Here is a 26,157-nt window from a genome sequence, read left to right on the forward strand (position 1 = left end):
CCACTTACCTCAAAATGCTGAATTCCTGATGTCACTTTACTTCAGCCATCCAAATCTCTTGAGATATGAGAAGAGGATCCTAAAAGCATGCAGAGGGACACTCTTAGAATTCAAGAAAATACCAATAGACATCTTACCATTCAGGGCATGGACAATAGAAAGGAGAGGTTATTAGGGAAAAAAATAAACAACAATAAAAATAACATTTGAAATAGAAGACAAGCACAGTTTTGATAAGCCTTAATAAAATAAGAAACCCATTTCAAGTATTATGTGCTATGTGATCTCTGCCAAATTAAAAAAACATGGATTTTATGAAGAATGCAATGAAAGGATGATAAAATATTTTACCTAGATAAAATGTCATTTAAAAGGAAAACTGGGGCGCCTGGGTGGCGCAGTCGGTTAAGCGTCCGACTTCAGCCAGGTCACGATCTCGCGGTCCGGGAGTTCGAGCCCCGCGTCAGGCTCTGGGCTGATGGCTCAGAGCCTGGAGCCTGTTTCCGATTCTGTGTCTCCCTCTCTCTCTGCCCCTCCCCCGTTCATGCTCTGTCTCTCTCTGTCCCAAAAATAAATAAACGTTGAAAAAAAAAAATTAAAAAAAAAAAAAATAAAAGGAAAACTGAATGACATAAGAAAAATTGTAACCACAAGTTATAGTGGTCCAATGCAAAACTTCTTTTTGTACTAATAAAGACAGAGCCGACACTGTGAAAAATAAAATACTTTATATGGGAATAAAACTGGGCAAATGACTGAAAGAAAATGACAAATAGATGAAAACAGTTGAAGGTGATAGCTATGAAGAAGGGGGGAGAAAAAACCTAATGAAGTGTTAACTAAGAACCTAAATTATCTAAGTTATCTAAGAAAGAAAAAATGGGATAGAAATGGAAAGTTTTTATAACGAGAAAAGTAATTTTTCCTTACTAAAGACTTAATTCTATACATCTGAAAAAAATCCCTCAAATACTACAAAGTTCCAAAAAGAATATAAACTCTTAATTAAATCCTGCTGAAACTATTCATTTATAAGGTAGAAGAAAATATACTGCATAAGCATATAGATAGAATTTTTCATTAAAGAAAAATGTTACTGACTTGCTTTCCTTTCTTCTTATTATTCACCAGTAGAAGATAATGGAGAGATTAGTGGCGGAAACAAATTCACACCTCCCAAGACACGTAGGAATGCCAAGAGGGTTTAAGATGTGTGGTATCTATTCAGTCTATTCAAATGACAAATGAATTAAAAAAATTTCAAGAATGTAAATTTGTGGTCTAAAAAGTTGGGGAATGTAATCATTACCTAAATAAGTGTTAAAAATATGCTTACACATTGGGTGAAATTAATTGTTGCAAAGTAAGGAATATACAACAACAACAACAACAACAAAGAAAGGGAAACAAATCAGTTCTAAAAGACTGGGATGTGTAAAGTAGGCAATGGGGATTAAGGAGTGTACTTGTCATGATGAGCACTGGGTGATGTATGGAATTGTTCAATCACTATATTGTATACCTGAAACTAATATAATACTGTATGCTAACTATATTGAAATTTAAAATAAAATAAAATACAAATATCAAACTATACAAGCACAAATTTAAAAATTTTAATTATAAGTATTAATCCTTACAAACTAACCAGATTCACATATAAAAATGTTTTATAAAACTATTTATTGCAAATTTATCATAATAATAAAAGAAAAACAAATGAAATGTTCTATTATATATTGATTAAATAAATTGTCTTATCAAAATATTTAATAAAATGTGAATATATTCATAATATTTGTTTATAACAAAAGTCGTAATACTAGTAATACTCTATTACAGTAGAGTATACCTGAAATTATTTCACTGACGAGTAAATGGCAAATTTCATACAGAGTCCATAAATATATTTTCACAGATAAACCTGGAAACATTTACATTGGTAAATATGATTTTCTTGAGGACTGAAAATATATTAAGTTTTCCCCAGAGGAGTTAAAAAGGTAATGATGAGGGGTGTGTGGGTGGCTCAGTTGGTTAACCATTAGACTTGGTTTCGGCTCAGGTCACGATCTCACAGTTCTTGAGTTTAAGCCCCACATCCATTTCTGCACTGACAGTGCAGAGCCTGCTTGGGATTCTCTCTCTCTCTCTCTCTGCCCCTCCCCTGCTCATGCTTTCTCTCTCCCTCTCTCTCTCTCTCTCAAAATAAATATACAAAACTTTTTTTAAAAAGGTAATATTGAAAAACATAGGTGCAAGTATATATAGCTAAAGTCAGAAATGAAGTTAGTTTTCATACTGTAAATCAATATTTAATTTTCCCCTTAGATTGAGCTTACCTACTGTTGATGAATAACTATTATTGTTAATATTTATAATATTGTACCAGAATTCTATTGTAATGATCAATAAGAAATATTATAAATCCATCAACTAGGTAATTAGCTCACCTATAAATATTTTAACCAAATAAGGAGTTCAAGAAAAATAAGATTATGTATTCACTCTAATAGTTGCTGTTTGTTTGCTATTATATGCATATTATATTAGGGAAAATGGTTAATCTTCTAAATGAATAAATATTTAACCTTGAGGTTCACCTTTTTCCACTTAAATTTATATTTTTAGTCTTGTAGCAAATTTATTTTTTGATAATGACTTTACAGTTTATTTGTTTTATTTTTTTAACCATGAAAAATGATTTCTATAGAGAAATACTAATGTGTTTCTCTTCCAATGGAAACATAACACTTAAATAGAAAGGCTACAAATGTGAAGCTATATCTACTACAATCATAAAGGCAGATGTTTTAACATCACATAATCTTCAATTATCTCTTAGCTATACCTATGCTCTAAGTATGTGATATTGAAGTGTTGAGTGCCTTTTATTCATTTCATATAAGTTTAATGGCATCATAATTGCTTCACCTTTTTTGATTCATATCATGTTAGTTTTGATGATGTTAGCATTCTACTGAATAAAAAAAAATTCTTTTGTTTGTACAACAGGTTCTCCAGGAAGAATGAAAACTGCTGATGCAGCCTGTTAGCTCTCTCTGCTTTCTTGGGGGCTTTCACTGTGAGTTCATGTGTATCTAGCTATGCAACCAAATTAAACTATAATTCTCCATAAAATCTCAAAAATTTCACCTAGCAAGAAACATGAAGAGCGTGCTAGGGCTTTCCACAATGCTAACTAAAATAAGCACCTAACTGCTAGACTCATCCCAATCTTTCCTTATGGTCCTATTTATCTCAGTTTGCAATTAACTGATTTTTGTGATTATGTGATAAACATCTGCCTTGAGTATTTTGAGTATGAGGAGAACAAAGACCACATCTGTTTTCTTCACCATACTATCCCCAGCGCATAGGATAGGGCTTGACTGCAGAAAATACAGAAAACAGAGCTGCAACAGGAAAAGATAGGGTGTTGGATGAATGGGAATTTTTTGGCGGGGGGGGGGGGGGGGGAGGGTCTTGTTGCAGTGGACAAATCAGCTCAACTAATAGGCGTTTTTATGTCCTTTGACTATAGATTAAAATGCCCAGGAAAGAGACTCAAATCATTCTGGTCTGGGTCCTTTGCCTATTTCTTGGAAAAATGAACACAGGCGTCTTGATAACTACTGAAGTTGTGCAGCACGGAAGAGTAGAAATTCCCCATGGAAAATTCAGGTGACACTACCAGACCATGGTAAGGATAAATACAATGAAGGCAAAACTAAAAGATTTTCAGTATAAGGAATAAACAAATAGTCTATACTTGTCACAGTTTCTTATAACAGAAATACCAGAAGATATTAAAGAAGTTACTAAATTCCTTTTAATGCCTGTCCTTAGAATAACCAACAGCAAATTAATCTTCTATTAAGAGTTATTTTGCCAACACACATTTTGGAAGAGTTATTTTGGACTATATATCAAGAAGGCACATAGCTATAAGTTTTGTTTTGTTTTTTTTTTTTAAACATTAATTGTGAAGTGTTTTTTTCAACTTAGATCGCTACTCCAAGAAGGCAGGAACTATGTCTGTTGTACATTTCTGTATTCCTGGCATATGCCAGAATCTGATACAAAATAGGTACTCAAGGGGTGCCTGGATGTCAGACTCTTGATTTTGGCTCAGGTCATGATCTCACATTTTGTGAGTTCAAGCTCCATGTTGGGCTCCACGCTAACCTACTTACTTGGGTTTCCCTGTCTCTTTCTCTCTCTCTGCCCTTCCCCTGTACTCTCTGTCTCAAAAATAAATAAATAAATAAATAAATAAATAAATAAATAAATAAATAAATAAATAAATAACTTTAAAAAATAGGTACTCAAAAATTACCGAATAATAAACCAAGAAAGGACTATAACAGGTTTCTCATTTCTTTCCCTTATGAGAACTAAAAACAAGGCTGAAACTATTTTAAGAAGTGTTTACATACAAATATGGAATCCAAGAAAGCCAATCCTAGAGTTTCAAAAAGAAAATATCTCTATCACTTTTGGCCTAATTTGTGACTGTCACAAAAACATTTTAAAAACGCAGAAAATGATGTAAATTGAACTTGTGCTAGTTTATCCACGATCTAAACCAGAAAAAGGAAACTCTGTGGATGGGTTTGAAGGCTTCAATTCCCACAAAATAATTCTAAAAGTATGAGGACTAGATCTTGACACTAATTCATCCAGTACAGTATTATTTTCCTGAAATAATCCTCTCTGGCAACCCGTCATTGGAATCTATCAGATGGACATATATCCTCATCTATTAAATCTTTCCCATTGACATCTCCATTAAGTGATATTATTCATTCTGTTCAAAAGTGTAATTCCTTCTTCGTTGTCCTATCTACTGAGGGCTGAGATATTCATACTGACTTTGGCTCACATTTATTTTCTGCTAACTATAGGATACAGTTTTCTTGAAAGCAAATAAGCTTTCCTGACCTAATGCCTTGATGCACTGGTTTACTACTCTACAGATACTTCTTCAGCCAGGAATTGTTTGACTGCACTGTGTCCTTGGTCAGATGAAAACCTGTTCAACCTTAGTGTTGTTAATCATATAGCACCTAGGTAATAAAAAGAGCACGGTCCGGATTTAAAATTCTGACCTGATATTTATTGGATGTGTGCCCTTTGGAAAAAAATATTATCTTTTCTAAATATTTGAACTTTTGTCTGTAAATGAGTGTAAAAATATAAATAGCAAGTCTGGTATGTGAAATGGGATAGCACATGAGAATGACTAGCATACTGACTCATGGCATTATTTGGAAAGGGTTCTTTTTTTCTTTATTTCTAAACAAGAGATGCCTACATTTTTTTTCTGACCTAGTATATCTACTAGTAACTGAAAAGTTTCCTTTCACTATAAGGTGCATATATGTTTTCTAATAAAGACACTGAGTGGTTAACCATTCATATAGAACATAAATGGATTGTTATATAGAAACCTAATGGAAATTTTACTTGTAGCTTCAATCAGGTGTTAACACATTAGTATGTCTTTGTCAATTCTATATCTGTAAATGGCTGCATTAGATCAGAAGAATTTTCTTTATCCTTATCTGGTATATATTGCCACTTGTAACTTGAATGGCAAGTTTAAAAACTATAAATATCATAAAGTCAGAAACATAACTATTTATGTAACTAGCGTATAACCAGCAAGTAACACAGTGCCCAGCACCTACTGGATGTTCCATAAACATATATTGAATGAATTAATAATGAATGAGTAAATGAATGAACAAAAATACCACAAATTATGGGGATTTTTCTGTGTCCATAACAAAATATCTAAACATACTTTTAAAACCATTCTTTTTAATTTGTTTTTTTTTTTTTTTTTTTTTTTCAACGTAAAACCATTCTTTAGACAGGTTCTCACTGCTAACTAACCACATGCCAAAAGATTGTAGTCCCTTAAACCCAGGATTAAATCACTAGTACTAAGTATTTTGTTCAATATTGCCTACTTTTTAATAAAGTACGCCAATCATAGAATATAAATGTCACTTTATGGCATATGGTATAAAATGCTATTATTCATTTTGTCTGATGTGTTAAAGATGTACGGTAAGATAACTAGCTTTATGTAAGATGTCTAAGACAAAACAAAACAAAATAGATCATTTTTATAGTTATCAATAAACTAATTTTGGAGAAATAAGGTTTGAATTTAACTTTAATGTGATCTTGTGAAAATGAACCTATCATCACATTTGCATTTGCCGATAGGCAAATGCAAAGGGCAGTGTGTAAGCCCAATGCTACAGAGCACAGAGAAGGGTATGAGACCCAAGATAGTCAACAAGAGGGTTGGAATAGGGTTATCCAGGCAAATGTTATAGATCAGGCAAAGCTGAATTACATACAAGAATTTTTCCAGGTAGAAAACATTTCAGACAGAGGAAGCCACATATACAAAAGCAAAAATGAAAAGAAAAACACACAGAAACAAATACAAGAGAATGTAAGACATATGAGAATTGTAAGGAGTTCAGTGTGGCTGGAGGGAAATTGAGTGATGAGCCAGACTCACAATAAGTCTGAACAGAGAAGCTAAGACATTTGGTTGCAAACAAATTAAAGAGAAGACATTGAGAATTTTGAGCAAAGAATGACATATTAGATCTATATTTTAGAAAGATCACTTTGGTAATGATACAGACAATGAATTTGGTTGGTAGTGGGGATAAAACACTAGGTATAGGAAAAGTACCCTCAAAGGCTAAAAATGATGAACTTGTGTAGTAAAAGAGAAGATGGGACAGGTGAGAGGGATTAGAGTGATATTAAAAAGCTATTATCTGGAGATGAATTTGTCAAATTGAAGACAAGAAGGGGTGTCTTTTTCTTAGAGACTAAACAAAACAAAGGAATATTGTGACAAATTTGTTAACTTTGTTATTATGATTTTGAACTTGAAGGAGTTCACTGCTAATAAATTCAATTTAACCCATTCATTGAGAGTCAGAGAAAAAGCCAGAAAGTCTATCAAACATGAATGTAGTGTATGCTGTGAAACAGGCTTAAGAAAAGGGCAAAGTTTGCAGAGATGACTGAAGAATGACTGCAGCAAGCTAGGTAAGACATATAGGAATTTTCAAAGGTCACTGAGGATGCAGCTGAGGTTGAAGTCCAGATGTGCAATGGCATTGATCTACATGGCTATGCAATTCTCGGGCAGTTACTTAATCTTTTAGGTACAGTACCACCCCTACCCCATTTCTGGGGGTGATACATTTCAAGACCTGAGTGAATGCGTGAAACAGAGATTGTTCTAAACCCTATATATCTAAACACATATATCTAAAATAAAGTTAATTTATAAATGAGGCACAGTAAGATATTAACAACAATAACTGATAATAAAATAGAACAATCATAACAATGCACTGCAGTAAAGTTATGTAAATAAGGTCTCTCTAAGTATCTTAGGGCACTGTATTCATCCTTCTCTGAATGATGTAAGATGATCAATGCCTACTCGAAGTGAAATGAGGTGAAAGACACAGGCATCGTGACAATGTTAGGCTTCTACTGACCTTCTGATGATATGTTAGAAGGAGGATCATCTGCTCTGGACTGCAGTTGACCATGGATCATTGAGACTGTGGGTAACTGAAACCGCAGAAAGTGAAACCGTGAATAAGAGGAGACTACCATACTGTATGTGTTGAAGGCAGACTATCAAGTCAATCCAGGCAGATTTTTCAAGTGAGTGCAGCAAGGTGAAGTGTGTGAGGTAGGTAGGTTTGAAGCACGAAAAAGAGCTGTGAAAGTGATCCAGGCAATGAAGGCAGGAAGAGAGGTAGGCAAGGTGAATAAACTAAGGGAAGATAACTAGGTTTATCAGAGAGAGAGCTAGTGATGGTGTAGGAGAGGTCAAATACAGAAGATAGCGATTAGAGTGCAAAATATTTGAGTGTACTCTTTCAGACATAAAGAAGTGTGAAGCCATATGGAACACTAAAGAATCAGGATACGGGGGCGCCTGGGTGGCTCAGTCGGTTAAGCATCCGACTTCGGCTCAGGTCATGATCTCACGGTCCGTGATTTCGAGCCCCGTGTCAGGCTCTGTGCTGACACCTCAGAGCCTGGAGCCTGTTTCGGATTCTGTGTCTCCCTCTCTCTCTGACCCTCCCCCGTTCATGCTGTCTCTCCCTGTCTCAAAAATAAATACATATTTTTTAAAAATTTTAAAGAAAATAATAAATAATAAATAAATAAATAAATAAATAAATAAATAAATAAATAAGAATCAGGAAACGATTCATTTATACAGGAGTGGTTAAAGTGGTTAAATAAGTGTTCAGAAGGGGAAGAGAGATTCATGTGGACTGAAAAAGTCTTGGAAGTCCTGGTGGAGAAGAGAAACCTGAGCTGGAAGGAAAAACTTAAAATTAACTTGGGCAGAAAAACAAACTGAGAGAATATCCCCCCCCTCCTCTTTCCCCACAGAACTGCAAGAAACAGTGGTGACAGCACATTTGCAAGACTAGAAGTTTTTGTTAAAGCAAAGGAATTCATGAGAGACAAATGGAAGAAAATGAAACAGGAAACATTGTTAAAGGCAGAATTCAAGAATTTGATTGCCAAGACAAAGAGTTTAGTCTTTGTTGCTTAGGCAGTGCTGTTAAGTTAAAGTCGTTTAGATTGATTAATAAAATATTTAACAAAAGCTGCTCAAATATTTTATCTGGCCTTTAATAAACCTATTTCTAAAAATATACAACAAAGTTGTCAATGCAAATATAAGATTTCCCTGAGTTACTCAGGAACTAATTTCACTGTCAGTTGGATTACTTTGTGCTATTTATGTTAGACTCAGCATCAATGTGGCCTAAGGGCCAATTCATTGTTAGTAAATTGAGTACAAATTTATATTCATTATGATATTTCAATTGGAAAATTTTCCTAAGAAGATATTATCCATCTCATCCATCTAATTCTCTGGATGAATGTGCAGCTAAAGTGGTAATATTCTACAGGAATATCACATTATCTGATGGTATCTAATATAACTTTGCCAGTTGCTTTAAAGTTAAATATTTTTATTTTCTTGTTATAGATTATACCACTATTTTGTAATATTTTACCAAGATTACATCTAATTAAAATTTATTTATAAAATAATATTTTAATTCATTTGGTAAATGATGTCTATTGAAGTTAAATATCATAAAGGTGTCATTTGTTTTGGTAAATATTGTAGTAGAAAGATATTAGATCATATTTATTATTTTGTCCTCTGTCTTAACTTAAAAGTACCAATATATCTTAATAATGTTTGAAGCAGACAAAAAACTAAAAACATAAAGATAACTTTAAATCTTTAAAATTAAAACAGAGATTCAAAACTAGGATAAATATCCACAGGGCAAAAGTAGTAATTCAATAAAACTATGAAACCAACATTTTCTCAAATCACATGTAATGATATAATCAACAACAAGTAACCAAAGATTAATTACTATCATACTACTCTGAATCTAACTACACAAACATTGGGAATGCTCAAATTATACTGTATCTTAATAAATACTTTTGCTCTTATTTTTTGTGACGAATTTCGTATTCTCTCTGCCCTCAATTACTTTATACACGAGTTGGATAATTTTGTCAACTTGACTTAAAACAAAAATATTAGACAGAAATCTAGGTATAGTATGAGCAGCATATTAAGTGATTTCTAACAGCACTGACGGCACTACTTGTTTCTAGGAGAAAGGGCACCATATAAAAGGGGGAAAGGTGAGTTTTCTGAAGAAGAATTAGAAAATATGTCTTTCATTTTGCCTTATTTGGGGAAATTTCACCTTAGGTAAGTACAAGTACATACCCTTGAATTCCCTTTGCTAGAGAAGGGGAACACTGACTTTCTGCTGCCCAGGACTTCCAAATTAGCTAGAGTAATTAGGATAAGGGGGAAGCGGTTAATAAAAAAAATTCTTACCCGTCTGAATAATTTCACTTTAATTCCAGGCATATGGATGGCGTGGGATTTAATACTGAACATCCAGTGTGACCCCAAATGCCCATCCTAGTGAATCATTCCTGGTCCCAGAGAAAAACTACTTCGTAATCTGAGCATTCTACTACAGGAATTTCTAGAGTTAGTGGATTCTTCTGTGTTTGAAATTATCCTCATTAGACCCCAGAGCTTCTGTTTGGGAGTGACAAGGTGGGGGAAGTTGTTCAGAGAAGAGTTAGAAAGATGTCACGGAAGATGATCAGTTAGCAGCAAATCTAGGTTTTGCGAAGCATGAAACTCCTACGATTTCCCATACTCTATTTAAGCAAAAGAACACATTAGGCACACGACTAAATATTTATTTACAATGAAAAAGAAGTCACAAATATAACAAATTTTAAAACTCACATGCATCAAAATCATTACGAAATTTAGAAAAAAGTTTAAATATTTAACTGCCTAACCCATCCTATTAATCACACCTATTTTTTCTACATTTTGTTGGTTGCAAACTCTGATAGCTTGTTTGTAAGGTAACAAGTTGAGAGAATAAAAAAAAAATATTTTTTCTCTAGCATTATGGGTCAAAATTTGTTGATTATCGATAGTTTAGAAAGTTACTTTAGCTTTACACGTCATTATCAATTATATTAGGTAAATACTTAGAATTGTCATCAAAATTACTTTCGCACATGATTCAGAAGGTGTTCTGATGATCCACTCCAGCTCCAAGCATTTCAAACTTGTTTCTCTTCTACTGCCTACATAATGAAAATAAGCATCTTTCTCTTGTAACGGACATAGATTATAATCATTTATACCTTTAGAAGAGAAAAAAGAATTAAATGTTTACTTATTTATTTTGTGAAATACAGAGAGAAAGAGAGACAGTCCCAAACAGGCTCTGCATTGTTAGCAGGGAACCAAACGTGGGGCACAAACTCACAAACCATGAGATCATGACCTGACCCAAAGTCAAGACTCAGATGCTCAACTGACTGTGAGCCACCCAGAAGCCACAGAAAAGTAAAATTTTTATCAATTACCTTGTACAGTAGGATATTAATTGAATTTTTTCAAAATAATATCACTTTTAAATAATTAAGACCAATAGAACTGGGTTTTCAAACTAATGTTTTGAATGAAGAATAAACAAACTTTAAGAAATGTTTTTTCTATTTATTTATCACAGGAAAATGAGAAAAACTAAAGGCAATATATACTAATCTTTGATTTAATTGAGGGAAAACATCCATGGACCAAACTGTATATTCTTAATGTATGTTGAAAAGAAGCAGAATATAGCACCACAAAATATGCCATTTTGGCATTTTGATTATCTTTTCTCCTTTAATTTATTTTAAAAAATTTAATGTTTACTTACTTTTGAGAGAAAGAGAGAGAAAGAGCACGAACAGGGTAGGGACAGAGAGAGAGGGAGACAGAATCTGAAACAGGCTCCATGCTCTGAGCTGTCAGCACAGAGCCTGATGTGGGGCTCAAACTCACAAACCATGAAATCATGACCTGAGCCAAAGTCAGACGCTTAACCGACTGACCTACCCAGGCACCCCAACATATTGATTGTTTTGAATTAAAGTTAGCTAAGAAATGGCCAGTACAAGAAGGACACTCTGACCCTCCTTTCTCCCCTTGAAAGCAGAAAATAAATCTCCTTGTGAAAAGTATCCTTTCTGTACCAGCAGGACGGAAGGCATCCTTATCACCAGAAATATGAAATGTAGGGCTGAAAAAACTGGATAAATAAAACTTGTTACTTCCTCACTAATTACTTCCCCAAGCCCAAATCTCTCTGTCTTATCAATTCTTCACAAATATATAGTTTCTTTGTGTAAAAGGTATAAGAGGTGCCTGCTTTGTTCGCTTCTTTGTCTCATATTTTTCTGGGGTTCTGTAAATACAAAATTAAAAATTTCTTTTCATTCTCTTAATCTGTTTTATATTAATTTATTAGAGCAGCCAAAGGAAAGTTTTCCACCCCATAATATCTTAGACTTCAGAATACTTAACGCATTGCTATTGCTAACATAAAATGAGAATAATTTCATTTCAGACACTCAATATTGAAATGTATCAAATAGTATCTTAAGACATACTCCTTAAATTGTCTTCATTTTGACAATTTAATGAATGAATTAGATGAATTCATTGAATTAGATGAATTTCCTCTTTCTCAGCAAACAAAAAAAAAAGTGTTTTTCTCCATGTCATCTATATAAATTTATTATATCAGATGAAAAATAGTTTAAAACATTTGGCTCTATTGGATTACTTTTTTTAAAAAAAAAATTTTTTTTAACGTTTATCTATTTTTGAGACAGAGAGAGAGCATGAACAGGGGAGGGGCAGAGAGAGAAGGAGACACAGAATCTGAAACGGGCTCCAGGCTCTGAGCTGTCAGCACAGAGCCTGATGTGGGGCTCAAACTCACAAACCATGAGATCATGACCTGAGCCGAAGTCGGCCGCTTAACCGACTGAGCCACCCAGGCGCCCCTGGATTACTGTATTTAAAAAAGAGAAAATTATCATTAACTTTACTAAATTTAAATTATTGCCTTGTTAGTAGCAAAGCTTTCTTTAACATATAAATAACCTCAAGACAGACTGAAATTCATGTTCTGTCTAGAAGCACATTTGGTAGCTAGGTTATCCTTAGATGTAATGAAAATACATACTTTGCAAGGGACAGGTCATACTACTGTAAAGAAAGGAATGCTTAGAGCCTCTTTAGCAGGCTGGTAGGGATGATGAGGACCAAAAATTAAAACTAGGGTAATAAGCCTTGCCGAGTGCAAATGGTAAATAACAGGATGTAAAGCTAAATTACAATCTCAATCTGGATGCATAGTAACAAAAAATATCTAAATGAGTCAGCTATAGTAATGGACACAGAGTAGCAGACTATGGTAATCTTTATTATCAAATTTAAAGTAATTGGGCTTTGGGGTTCCTAGATGGCTGAGTCAGTTAAGCGTCTGACTTTTGGTTTCGGCTTAGGTCATGATCTCACGATTCGTGAGATCAAGCCCCTGCTTGGGATTCTCTCTTCTTTCCCTACCCCTCCCTCTCATATTCTCTCTCTCTCTCTCTCTCTCTTTCTCTTAATAGATAAATAAACATTAAAATAATTACAGCAATTGGGTTTTTTAGTTTTTAATTGTCCTTCCAAATCCATTCTCTCCCTTTCCTCGTTTTGCTATGCGTAAGAGATGACTTCTATAAGCTGTATCACTCAGGCTCCATTCCCCTCTGTCTTCTCATGGGGAATGCCCAATAGAAAGCATCAACAGGAGATGGACATGTGGAAGTAGAGATAGTTTGGAGTTTCTTTAACTCTCTCCGTGCATCTGAATTGTGTTGTCTGAGGGGAAAAGACCAGTGGAGGATCAGTGATTAAACACTCAGGAGAGAGAGGAAATAATAGTGTAGGATCTACAGATGCATCCCATTGGATGGTCCCATTTCCAGGGCTTTTAGTTTTCTATAGGTTCCATTAAACAATTTCTTCTCTCGCTTCTTTTGTTTCATATTGTAATGGCTTCCTAATATTCTCATTCCAGTGTCCTTAAATTTATTAAAATTGGTTGTTTCTTAAAACTCTCCATACATTCATTATACTCTCCTCGGTTAATATCCTAGTTAATACCCTAGGACGAAGGGCACACTAAAATGTGCCATCTATCTCCTGCCAGAACCCTGCCTGAAACTTGGCACTCTGCCTGGTTTGAAGAGCCCAGATGACGCAAGGGTGATAGAGCAGAGACTGACTTCTGGAGCAGAGTGAAGGGTACAGTGGTCTTATTCCCTAACAAAAACATTTAACTGGAGAAAATTACAAAACAAAAATAAAACAATTTGAAGTCTTTGAAATTTGAAAAAAAAAAGGACATTCAGATCATTAAGGGAAGATAAAAAATTATCTCTATATCCCTATATGCAAGTGACACAATTTCATATACAGAAAATCCGAAGGTGTCCCCTAAAAAATTATTGGCCCTAATAAATGAGTCCAAAAAGGTAGCAGAATAAAGGATCAATATACAATCAATTGCATCTGTATGCACTGGAAATGAACATTACAACTATAATATTTTTAAAACTGCTGTAACAATATCAAAAAAAGGATAAAATACACGTAAATCTAACAAAAGAAGTGCAAAACTTGTACAATGAAAATTTGGAAGAGATTTAAAAAGATGCAAATATATGGAAAGATACAAGCTCATGGATCAAAAAAATTGTGAAAATGGCAATATTCTCCAAACTTATCTACAAATTAAACATGAGCCCCATCAAAAATTAGTAAAATTTCCCAGGTGTTAGCAAAGTTTTGTGGAAATCCAAGGTATTCAGAACAGACAAAACAACTTTAATAAAGAAAAATAAAGTTAGAGTATTAACACTTTCCAATTTCAAAATTTGTTACAAAGTTGCTGTAAGCATTACAATGTTGTACTGGCATAAAGATAAATCTGTAGATCAATGGAACAGAAATAAGCTCAGATATTTATGGTTTGGTTTTTGAAAAGGTGTCAATGAAGAAAGGAATAGTCCTTTCAACAAATGGTACTGAGAAACCAGATATCAACATACAAAGATGAAATTGTACCCCTACTCCACACCATATACACATATTTACTCAAAATTAGTCATAGACATAAATATAAGAGCCAGAATGTTAAAACTCTTAGAAGAAAACTTAGGAGTAAATATCTTCATGAACATGCTTTCTTAGATATGGCATCAAAAGCATAAGCGATAATATATACCCAAAAAAACTGAAATCAGGATCTTGAAGAGATATCTATTTGTACCCTGATGTTCACTGCAGCATTATTCCCAACAGCCAAGATATGGAAACAACCCAAATATCCTTACAGACGAATGGATAAAGAAAATGTGGGATACACATATGATTGAAATTATTCTGCCTTAAAAAAGGGAAATCCTGCCTTTTTGATAATATAAATGAACCTAGAAGACATTAAGTGAAATGACCCAATCACAGGAGAATAAATACAATGTGATTTCACTTATATGAGGTATCTAAAAAGGCCAAACTCATAGAAGCAGAAAAGAGGATGGCAGCTGCCAGTGGCTGAAAGGAAGGAGAAATAGGAAATTATTTTCAGTGGGTACAAGGTTTCTGTTATGCAAGATGAGCAAGTTCTACAGATTTGCTATACAACACAGTACCTGTAATTAATAATGCAATAATTTGCACTTTAAAATATGTTGACAGGATAGATTTCACGTGAAGTGTTCTGAAAGAAAGAAAGAAAAAAAAAAAGAAAGAAAGAAAGATCCACAAAAGAACAGAAGGAAATTGCTAGAGGTGAAAGATGTGTTTATTATCTTGGTTGTGGTAATAGTATCACAAATATATGCGTATGTCCAAACTCATCAAGAGCGTACATTAAATGTGTGCACTTTTAATATCAATCACACCTCAATAAAACTAAAAATAAGTGATTAGGACTAATGAAAAGAAAACCCATGCAATGGGAGAAAATATTTTCAATTCAAATATTCATAACAGACTGTATCCAAAATATAGAAAAAATCCTTATATCTCAGTAAAAATTCAAATCACCCAGTAAAATATGGACAAAGGATTTGAATCAATATTACTCCAAAGAATTTATACAAGTATATACAAATGAAAAAGCACATGAAAAGATGCTAAACATCTTTAGGCAACAGGGAAATGCAAATCAAAACGCAGTGAGATGCCATTCTATATCCATTTAGATGGCAATAATAAGAAAGACTTATAATAATACTTCTTGGTGAAAATCTGGATAAACTAGAATCCTCATTCACTTGTGTGAATGTAAAAAAAACTATAGCCACTTTGGAAAAAAATCTTGGCATTTCCTCAAATTTTGGTACATAACTATCATGTGACCAAGTAATTCCACTTCTAGGTATTTACCCAAGAGAAATAAAAGCATATGTTCATACAAAGATTTGTACACCAATATTTACAGCAACATCACTCACAATAATCGAAATCACCAGGGATCCTGGGTGACTCAGTCTGTTGAGCGTCCAACTCTTGATTTCATGAGTTTCAGCCCAGCATAGGACTCTGTGCTGACATCACAGAGCCTGCTTGGGTTTCTATGTCTCCCTCTTTTCCTGCCCCTCACCTGCTCGTTCTCTATCTCTCTGCCTCAAAATAAATAAATAAACATTTAAAAAAATCACCTAAAACTTTCCATAGAAGTTCTCTTCTCTTGAATCAGTGCTAACCCTATGAACTGCTTTAATCAATACAGTATGGGGCTAAGTAATGCTCAGCTAATTCTGAATTTAAAGCTTAAAAGGCCGAGAAGCCTCTACGTTTATGCTCTTGGGACCCACTGCCATGATATGAAGTGGGATTAGAACCAGGTAGCCCCAGCTGAGCTCCCAGCCAATAGCCAACATCAAATGTCAGCTTACATGAGTGAGTGATCTTGGTTGGACATCTGGGCCCAGGAGAGCTTCCTGATGACTGCTGCTCCAGATTGCGGAGCAGACTTCCCAATCAAGTCCATTCAATTCATAGGATCACGGCATATAATAAAATGGTTGCTGCTTTAATTTACTAAGATTTAGGGTGTCAAACAGATACTTAAAATAGGGAGTTTGGCATATCTCAGACCTACTTGGTAGTGGGGATGAGGAGGGTCCTAGCTCATTCCATGTTCTGTGTTCTGCTCAAATATGAAACAGATAAATTTGCAGTTGATAAAGAAGTTGGTTACTGGTTATCTATTCAATAATATACGGCATGTACCTTTGGGTTCTAAATGAAAATATTCAGGTAATTATTGAAAAGGTTCAAAATCCATGTTTCTTTTTGATAAAAATAAGAAAAATATCAGGTATACCTTTATTCACTTAGTTAAAAAAAATCTATGAAATTCTTGTTTTGTCCTGGGCAATGTGCTAAGAACAGAATACAAATTTGAACTAAAAAGGACAATGTCATTGACTATACAGAGCTCCTGGCTTTGGAGGTTTTGATAATCCTTATGAGCTGTGTTGTGCCCTGATTTTGGTAGAAAATAGCATGGGAAATGGAAAGGATAGGTTTGAGAGATGTGTAACTTGGAGATGATATAAAAGTTTCTGTTTAATTAGATCTGGCATGAGGGATAGAAGGAGAAATCAAGGTTAGCTCTTGGGTTTTCAGCTGGGAAAAGTAGTAGAATTGGAAGTGAGTTGATTTTTTCTGTTTTGTTGACTTTAGGATTTCCTTAGGATAGTTAAGGGAGATATTTAGAATGAAGCTGGAAGTATAAGCCTGAAGCTTAGAAAAGAAACATGGGCTAGAATTACAATTTGCAGTCATAAGAATATACATGTGCACAAATCTATGGGAAAAGTTGTTTGTTCAGATATTTCAAGTGGGAGGACAAGATGGTTTGAAAGAGAAACATGGACATTTTAAGACCTGGCAGAGGAAGAAAGACCACTTAAGAGGATAAGGAGTGGACAGGAGATGAACTGGAGAAATATTACATTACAAACTGTCAAATGCATCTGAGAGAATATATGAGATAAGGACTATAAAATACCAATTGGATTTATAAATTATTCAATTATTGGTGACTGGAAAAAGTCAATTCCATAGCATAGCACGACTTCTATGAGGAAGCAAATACATTGAGCATAGAAAATACTTTCAAGATGTTTGGTTTAAATATTTATTACTTTTTAAAATTTGTTTTGAAAGAGAGTGTGCACACATGAGCAGAGGAGGGGCGGAAAGTGAGAGAGAGAGAGAGAATCCCAGGCAGGCTTTGAGCTGTCAGCACAGAGCCCAACACAGGGCTCTGTCTCAATAACTGCAAGACCATGACCTGAGCCGAAATCAAGAGTTGGATGCTTAATTGATTGTGCCACCCAGGTGCCCCTTAAGATGTTTGGTTTAGAGGGAAAGCAAGAAACAGGGGAATAGAGGCAGTGGTATAAAGGGGTAGTAGGTAGGGAAGGTGGGTGTTTTCTGCCAACATGCCTGTGATAAGACTTTGCATTATCTCTACAGAATTGTAAAACAATAATAAATTGACTAAATAAACACCTGTCTGTGTTTATTATCACCATGCATAGGCAATTCAACGATAAAATATTCTTCTTAGAGCAGATAACACATCTTCATCATTTCCTCCTTAAATCACTTCATAGCAAAAGAGAATAAGGGGTCAAAGAAAGATTTATGATCTATTTGTTTGTTTATTGTTTTAAGAGAAATACTTGTGCACATTTAGATAGCCATAGCATTTCTCCCAGTTTAATTAAACTTTAGGCAGGTTTCTTCCACCTCTAGGCCTCTCTTTTCTTAGAGAATTTACTTTAAAAAAGTTATACCTGCAAATTCTTTCTCTGTACCCTTTGACATATAAATCTTTCAAAAAGCCTCTTGCTAGTTTTATAACCATGGACCTTCTTTTCTTTTCTCTTCTTTTTTTTTTCTTCTCTTCTTTCTTTTTTTCTTTTCTTATTTATTTATTTATTTATTTATTTATTTATTTATTTATATTTATTTATTTATTTAGAGACAGAGAGGATGTAAGTGATGGAAGGGTAGAAGGGGAGGGAGAATCCCAAGCAGGCACATGGTTGTCAGCACAGAGCCTGATGTGGGACTCAAACTCACAAAAAACTGGGAGATTATGACTTGAGCCAAAATCAAAACCTGGACTCTTAACCATCTAAGCCACCCAGGCACCTCTGGACTGTTTTTCTCAAGAACCTGGGAATGTCCTTAAGAATGTAATCATCAAGGAAGGTAGCACCCTATCTCCCAGTGTCTGCTGAAGGGTCTATCTGATGGGCACTGCTTCAAGTTGTAAAAGTACCTCCTGTCGTGAAGGTATCAAAAAGTTTTTCCTTTGGGTAAGGTCAATCAGCAAACCCCAATGGCCTACAATCCCTCCACTCCAGTTACTAGAAACTATGGTGCCTTTTTTTTTTAGCAGAGTTAACTGTGTTCTGCTCTCTGTCCTCTATTTCGATAGCCTTGAATAAAGTTTTTCTTACCTGTTTAACTTTGTGGGTGCAATTTTTACTTCGACAGTCAGGAAGGAATAAGTAGAATTTGTAGATTCAGGTGAGTGAAGAGATAATCAATAGAACAAAGTTTCTGAAAAAAAAAATAAGAAGATGAAAGATTTGATTTAGCCTGGAGCACAGCCATCTCATGGCTCATAATCTACACAATATTCTTCCAAATGACACCAGACTGAAGTGTATTGGCTTTCTGTTTGGGAGTGGGTAATGACACTCTTATTCTTTGACAAGAAAGTGACTGTTTTGACATCTTTATGTTGGATATCTAAAATTAACCAACAGTACATACTGGGTATGTATAAGATTTTCAGTCACAAGTTTTACTGTCACCCTAAATCTCTTCAAGGTTTAAGTTAGACAATAACTGAAAGGAAACACTAATTGATTGTTTCTCTTCTTACCTCTCACTCTTAGCTCAATTATTTTTGCATACTTCACAGCATTTTTTACATAGGCATACTTGGTATTCATTTCATTGAATTGAATTCCTACTTGTAGTTGAAATATCATGAAGTGAAGTACCAATACCATTTTGTCTCTGAATAGCAAAGAAACTCATTGAATTCAGATTTAATGTCATGTTCTTTATTCTTTAATAATAGTCAATAAAAGACTTGTTCATTTACACATCTGCTCAATAAAAGGAAGAATTTTTTAATAATTAGGCTTTCCAACAATCCAAATAATGGGATTGTTTGCCTTTATTTTCTTTCTTTCTTTCTTTTTTAATATAATTTATTGTCAAATTGACTAACATACAGTGTATAGAGCGTGCTCTTGGTTTTGGGGGTAGATTCCGTGATTCATCACTTACATGCAATACCCAGTGCTCATCCCAACAAGTGCCCTCCTCAATGCCCATCATCCATTTTCCCCTCCCCCCGCCATCTACCCTCAGTTTGTTCTCTGTATTTAAGAGTCTCTTATGGTTTGCCTCCCTCACTCTGTTTGTAACTATTTTTTCCCCTTCTGTTCCCCCATGGTCTTCCGTTAAGTTTCTCAAGTTCCACATATGAGTGAAAACATATATGTCTTTCTCTGACTTATTTCACTTAACATAATACCCTCCAGTTCTATCCATGTTGCTGCAAATGGCAGGATTTCATTCTTTCTCATTACCATTGTATATATAAACCACATCTTCTTTATCCATTCATCAGTTGATGGGCATTTAGGGTTTTTCCATACTTTGCCTATTGTTGAAAGCATTGCTATAAACATTGGGGTCCATATGCCCCTATGAATCAGCAATCCTGTATCCTTTAGATAAATTCCTAGTAGTGCTATTGCTGGGTCATAGGGTAGTTTTATCTTTAATTTTTTGAGAAACCTCCACACTGTTTTCCAGAGCGGCTGCACCAGTTTGCATTCCCACCAACAGTGCAAGAGGGTTCCCAATTCTCCACATCCTTGCCAGCATCTCGCCTTGCCTCTTGTTTCCTGCGTTGTTAATTTTAGCCACTCTGACCGGTGTGAGGTGGTATCTCAGTGTGGTTTTGATTTGTACTTCCCTGATGATGAGTGACATTGAGCATCTTTTCATGTGTCTTTTGGCCATCTAGCTGTCTTCTTTGGAAACGTGTCTCTTCAAGTCTTCTGTCCATTTCTTCACTGGAGTATTTGTTTTTCGGGTGTTGAGTTTGGTAAGTTCTTTATAGAATTTAGATGCTAACACTTTATCCGATATGTCATTTGCAAATATCTTTTCCCATTTTGTCAGTTGCCTTTTAGTTTTGTTGATGGTTTCCTTTGCAGTGCAGAAGTTTTTATCTTGATGAAGTCCCAATAGTTCATTTTTGCTTTTAATTGCCTTGCCTTTGGAGACATGTCAAGCAAGAAATTGCTGAGGTCAAAGAGGTTTTTTCCTGCTTTCTTCTCTAGGGTTTTGATGGCTTCCTGTCTCACATTCAGGTCCTTCATCCATTGTGAGTTTATTTTTGTGAATGGTGTAGGAAAATAGTACAGTTTCATTCTTCTGCATGTTGCTGTCCAATTCTCCCAGCACCTTTTGTTAAAGAGACTGTCTTTTTTCCCATTGGATACTCTTTCCTGCTTTGTCAAAGTTTAGTTGGCCATACATTTGTAGGTCCAATTCTGGGGTCTCTATTCTATTCATTGGTCTATGTGTCTGTTTTGTGCCAATACCATACTGTCTTGATGATTACAGGTTTGTAGTAGAGGCTAAATTCTGGAATTGTGATGACTCCTGCTTTGGTTTTCTGCTTCAATATTACTTTGGCTATTTGGGGTCTTTTGTGGTTCCACACAAATTTTAGGATTGTTTGCTCTAGCTTTGGGAAGAATACCGGTGCAATTTTGATTGGGATTGCATTGAATGTGTAGATTGCTTTGGGTACTATTGACATTTTAACAATATTTATTCTTCCAATCCATGAGCATGGAAAGTTTTTCCATTTCTTTGTGTCTTCTTCAATTTCTTTCACCAGTTTTCTATAGTTCTCAGCATACAGATCTTTTACATCCTTGGTTAAGTTTATTCCTAGGTATTTTATGATTCTTGGTGCAATTGTAAATGGGATCAATTTCTAGATTTCTCTTTCTGTTGCTTCATTACTGGTGTATAGAAATTCAACCAATCTGTACATTGATTTTGCATACTGTAACTTTGCTGAATTTATGTACCAGTTCTAGCAGCTTTTTGGTGGAGTCTTTTGGGTTTTCCATGTAGAGTATCATGTCGTCTGCAAAAGTGAAAGTGTGACTTCTTCTTTGCCAATTGTGATGTCTTTGATTTCATTTTGTTGTCTGATTGCTGATGCTAGGACTTTCAATGCTATGTTAAACAACCGTGGTGAGAGTGGACATCCCTGTCGTGTTCCTGATCTCAGGGGGAAAGCTCTCACTTTTTCCCCATTGAGGATTATTTAGCTGTGGGCTTTGTTAAACAACTGTGGTGAGAGTGGACATCCTTGTCATGTTCCTGATCTCAGGGGGAAAGCTCTCACTTTTTTCCCATTGAGGATTATTTAGCTGCGGGCTTTTCATATATGGCTTTTATGATGTTTAGGTATGTTCCTTCTATCCTGACTTTCTTGAGGGTTTTCATTAAGAAAGGATGCTGTATTTTGTCAAATGCTTTTTCTGCATCAATTGACAGGATCATATGGTTATTATCCTTTATTTTATTAATGTGATGTATCACATTGATTGATTTTCAAATATTAAACCAGCCCTGCAGCCCAGGAATGAATCTCACTTGATCATGGTGAATATTTTTTTTATATGCTATTGAATTTGATTTGCTAGTATCTTATTGAGAATTTTTGCATCCATGTTTGCCTGTAATTCTCCTTTATGGTGTGGTCTCTGTCTGGTTTGAGAATCAAGGTAGTGCTGGTTTCATAAAATGAGTCTGGAAGCTTTCCTTCCATTTCTATTTTTTGGGGAACAGCTTGAGAAGGATAGGTATTAACTCTGCTTTAAATGTTTGGTAGAATTCTCCAGGGAAGCCATCTATCTGGTCCAGGACTCTTATTTGTTGGGAGATTTTTGATAACTGATTCAATTTCTTCACTAGCTATGGGTCTGTTCAAATTTTCTATTTCTTCCCATTTGAGTTTTCGTAGTGTGTGCACGTCTAGGAATTTGTCCATTTCTTCCAGGTTGTCCAGTTTGTTGGCATATAATTTTTCATAGTATTGTTTGTGTTTCTAAGGGGTTGGTTGTGATAAGTCCAATTTCATTCATGATTTTACCTATTTGGGTCCTTTCTCTTTTGTTTTTGAGAAGTTTGACTAGGGGTTTATCAATTTTGTTTATTTTTTGAAAAAAAAAAGCTCTTAGTTTCATTGATCTATTCTGTTTTTTTTTTTTTTTAATTCTATATTGTTTATTTCTCTAATCTTTATTGTTTCTCTTCTTCTGATGGCCTGGGGTTTCTTTGCTGTTCTGCTTCTAGGTTCTTTAGGTGTGCTGTTAGATTCTGTGATTTTTCTTGTTTCTTGAGATAGGCCTGGATTGCAATGTATTTTCCTCTTAGGACTGCCTTTGTTACATCCCAAAGGGTTTGGACTTTCAGGTTTTCATTTTCATTTGTTTCCATATATTTGTTAATTGAATTGAATTGATTTTTAATTTCTGGTTGACCCATTCATTCTTTAGTAGGATGTTCTTTAACCTCCATGCATTTGGAGGTTTTCCAAACTTTTTCCTATGATTGATTTCAAGTTTCATAGCATTGTGATCTGAAAATGTACATGGTATGATCTCAATTCTTTTATATTAATTGAGGGCTGTTTTGTGACCCTGTATGTGATCTTGGAGAATGCTCCATAAAAACTCAAGAAAAATATGTTTTCTGCTGCTTTTAGATGAAAAGTTCTGAATATATCTGTCAAATCCATCTGGTCCAGTGTATCGTTCAGGGCCATTGTTTTGGGTTTTTTTTTTTTTTATTATTATTGATTTTCTGCCTAGATGATCTATCCATTGTTGTAAGTGGAGTAGTTATAGTCACCTGCAATTACTTCATTGTTATCAATAAGAATGCTTATGTTTGTGATTGTTTTATGTATTTGGGTGCTCCTAAACTGAGTGCATAAACACTCATAGTTGTTAGCTCTTCTTGATGGATAGATCCCATAATTATGACATATGATATAATGTCCTTCCTCATCACTTATTAAAGCCTGTAGTTTAAAATCTAGTTTGTCTGATAGAAGTATGGCTACTCCAGCTTTCTTTTGACTTCCAGTAACATGATACATGGGTCTTCATCCCCTCACTTGCAATCTGAAGGTGTCCTCAGGTCTAAAATAGGTCTCTCTCTTTTTTTTAACTTGTAACATTTATTTATTTTTGAGAGACAGAGCATGAGCAGAGGAGGGGTGGAGAGAGAAGAAGACACAGAATCTGAAGCAGGCTCCAGGCTCTGCACTGACAGGCTTATAGCAGTGAGCCTGATGTGGGGCTCAAACCCACAAACTGTGAGATTATGACCTGAGCTGAAGTCAAACACTCAACTGACTGAGTCACCCAGGGGCCCCTTGTAGACAGCAAATAGAGGGGTCTTGTTTTTTTAATCCATTCTGATACCCTATGTGTTTTGATTGGAGCATTTAGTCCATTTACATTCAATGTTATTATTGAAAGATATGGATTTAGTGTCATTTTACTATCTGTAGGTTTCGTGCTTGTAGTGATGTCACTGGTCCTTAGTAGTTTTTGCAACATTCCACTCACAGTCTCCCTTAGGATCTCTTGTAGGGCTGGTTTAGTGGTGATGAACTCCTTCCGTTTTGTCTGTCTGGGAAAGCCTTTATTGCTCCTTCTATTCTGAATGACATTCTTGCTGGATATAGGATTCTTGGCTGCATATTTTTCCAATTCAGAATATTGAATATTTTCTGCCACTCCTTTCTGGCCTGCCAAGTTTTAGTAGATAGGTCTGCTACTACCCTTAGCTCTTTCAGAAATCTCTCTTTATCTTTGTATTTTGCCAGCTTCACTATGATATATCATGCAGAAGATTGATTCCTATTACATCTGAAAGGTGTTCTCTGTGCCTGCTGGGTTTCAGTGTCTGTTTCCTTCCCCAGATTGGGGAAGTCTCAGCTATGATTTGTTCAAGTACATCTTCTGTCCCTTTCTCTCTCTCCTCTGCTTCTGGAACTCCTATGATATGGGTATTATTACATTTCATTGAATCATTTAGTTCTCTAATTCTCCCCTCGTGGTCTAGAATATTTTTATCTCTCTTTTTTCTCAGCTTCATCATTTCCCAAAATTTTATCTTCTATTTCACTTATTCTCCCCTCTGCCTCTTCCATCTTCATTGCCACTGCATCTAGTTTATTTCCCACCTCATTCACAACATTTCATAATTCCTCATGGCCAGTTTTTAGTTTCTTGATCCCTGAAACAATAGATTCTCTCCTGTCTTCTATGCTTTTTTCAAGCCCAGTGATTAATCTTATGACTATTTTTATAAATTCTTGATCAGATATACTGTATATATCTGTTTTGAGCAATTCTTTAGCTGTCATTTCTTCCTAGAATTTCTTTTGAGGAGAATTCTTCCATTTCATCATTTGGCGAGTTTTCTGTCCCTTACGTGTTTTAAAAGCTTGTGATGTGTCCTGGACCTGCGAGCACTACTGTATTAAAGAGCAGTAATACACTGCCCAGGGCCTGGCACCTTCAGGAGGTGCTCTCTGTTGTTGTGATTCTGGTTGCTTTAACTCCCTACTTGTAGTGATGTTTTGGACCCTCCACCAAATGTGCTTTGATTTGTTCGTTGAAGTAGCTCTGGAAAAAAAACAAAAAAACAAAAAAACGAGGGGGGCAGTGGTGGTGGAAGAGGACTTATCCCATACAAACAGAGAAATGACAGGGGCAGGGAAAAAGAAAAGAAAAGAAAATTGACCAGGCAGAAAAACTATATGGCTTAATCCAGAGGGGGGGGGGTGGAAATAAAGGAGATATAGAACAGGTATAAAGAGAATAAATACGTCTGTTTAAACAAATCAACAACCAGAATAACCAGACTAAAGGAAAGAATAAGAAGGAGAAAAGGAAGAGGGAAAAAATATACCTATATGCACATTTTATATATGTATAAAATAAGAATTCTCCAAGAATTAACCAACGGCAGTGCTGGTCTGGAGGAGGGGCTGTCTGGTTGGTCAGCCTCTATCTCCAGAAGCTACCAGGTACCAGACATGGAGGGGTATGGTTTGCCATAGGTTCCACCTCCACTGTGGGCCTGCTTTCCCTTACCTGAAGCCCACCTTGTTGGTGATGGGGAGAAAAATGGTGAAACCCGTCTCTCCTCCCCAGACTGGGTGTCTGAAACCACTTTGTTCAGGCAGTCCTTGTTGTGCTGCACGGGCGCCGTCCCTGCCCCCAGCTCCACAGTCTCCCGCAGTGCCTCCCTGGAGCTCAAATGGGATTCAAGCCCAGGTGTCTTAAAGGGCCCCACTCCAAGTGCCCTGATTCCCCGGAAGTGCCAATCCGTCCCAACAAGGAAGGGCCTCCTCATATCCTCAGGTAGCTGCGCGCTGGTGTGAAAGATGCAGTTTGTCCCTCTCCGCCTCCTGTCGCGCATCCCTGGCGCACGGCTGGGATTTCAAA

At 35.5% G+C, this 26,157-nt stretch overlaps 1 long non-coding RNA gene across 1 annotated transcript; it reads right to left on the minus strand.

Moving 5' to 3' along the window:
* LOC147581001 (uncharacterized) lies at positions 1–25,905 on the minus strand. The gene is made up of 3 exons (XR_015250818.1): positions 25,815–25,905; positions 19,036–19,138; positions 1–79 (listed from the first exon to the last, which is right to left on the minus strand). It is a non-coding gene; the product is annotated as an uncharacterized LOC147581001 (long non-coding RNA).
* Positions 25,906–26,157: the final 252 nt, after the last annotated feature.

Source organism: Puma concolor, chromosome B2 (assembly GCF_028749965.1).
Source record: "Puma concolor isolate L17-30 chromosome B2, mPumCon1.1.hap2, whole genome shotgun sequence".
In the NCBI taxonomy this organism is placed as follows: domain Eukaryota; kingdom Metazoa; phylum Chordata; class Mammalia; order Carnivora; family Felidae; genus Puma; species Puma concolor.